Genomic DNA, 1,259 nt, shown 5'->3' with positions numbered 1-1,259 from the left:
CCTTCGGGGACTGGTATAAGATAGCCTCAAGAAAGGGGAATTCATTAATCTTGTACAAATCGGTCTTCTACTTTCTCATTTGGAGCATTAATCTAATATGTCTAATACAGAAAGCCACTCTTAGACACTATGGAAGTGTCTGTTGAACGATCAACCTCCACAGAAATACAACCCAGATGAGTTTGTACAAATCGGTCTTCTACTTTCTCATTTGGATCTAATATGTCTAATACGGAAAGCCACTCTTAGACGCTATGGAAGTGTCTATTGAACGATCAACCTCCACAGAAATACAACCCAGATGAGTAATTCATATAATGCTCACTTTCTACTACTGATCATAGTAGCATCCATTGCTGCTGCTGGCTAACATGCAGCTTTTTGACCACACAAATGTGTTGCCCTAAACAGCTGGTTGTGCAATAAATATATTAAGAAGCTAAAGAAAAACTGTGTCACCACAGTATCTAGAACTCTGTTATTTTCATTACATAAACATTTTTTTAATGTAAAAAACCCCCCATTGCATTGATAATTACCCATGATTCATCCATCCAACTCATCTTCTGTTTCAAAGACATTCAGCCTTATTTACTTAAAAAAGCGGTAAAATCTAGGTAGGTTTGATTGGGTAAATTGTCTCTTCTTCAAACGCAAAGCCTCTCAAAACAGTGATAGCAGACACCAGCTCTCACTAGTAAACTAGCAATCAACACACATTTTAGATAACAGAGCGATAGTCCCCTGTGAAATTTGCTATTTCTTCTTTCTCCATAAATAGCCTTCAGACTCCAAAGAGGAAGGAAGTCCATAAATGGTGGCACTGCCACACTGCTTCTTCTCTAAAGGTACAGGAGACTGCTTTCACACCTCATATTTACAACTACCTTCTCCCAAAGACACTCTCAGAGCCGTTTTCCAAGATTCTTTCCTAAATTTGGAGAGCACAGAGCCCCTGTCTGCGCCTCGGGCAATTGTTTTCGAAAAGGGGAAAGAAATAAGTCAGAAGTACTTAGGTCACGAGCTCTGTCTAGGAACATGGTTTACAAACATTAATTGGAAAAGAAGGGGAATGCTTTGGGTTTGTTGGAGGTTTTTTTTTATTCGAAATGATTAGTTGTCTTGGTCTGTTATCTATTTAAATACAAAGGAAGCTTGGCAGCAGAACAAACAAAGCTTATGAAGTCCATATAAAGCCACAAAGATCAAAATACTCCAGTTTTTTGTTTGGTGGGTTGTTTGGTTTGTTTTTTTTTTTT

This window comes from Eurypyga helias, unplaced genomic scaffold (genome assembly GCF_000690775.1).
Source record: "Eurypyga helias isolate BGI_N326 unplaced genomic scaffold, ASM69077v1 scaffold3762, whole genome shotgun sequence".
NCBI lineage: Eukaryota > Metazoa > Chordata > Aves > Eurypygiformes > Eurypygidae > Eurypyga > Eurypyga helias.
Note: the sequence above shows the minus strand (reverse complement) of the source record.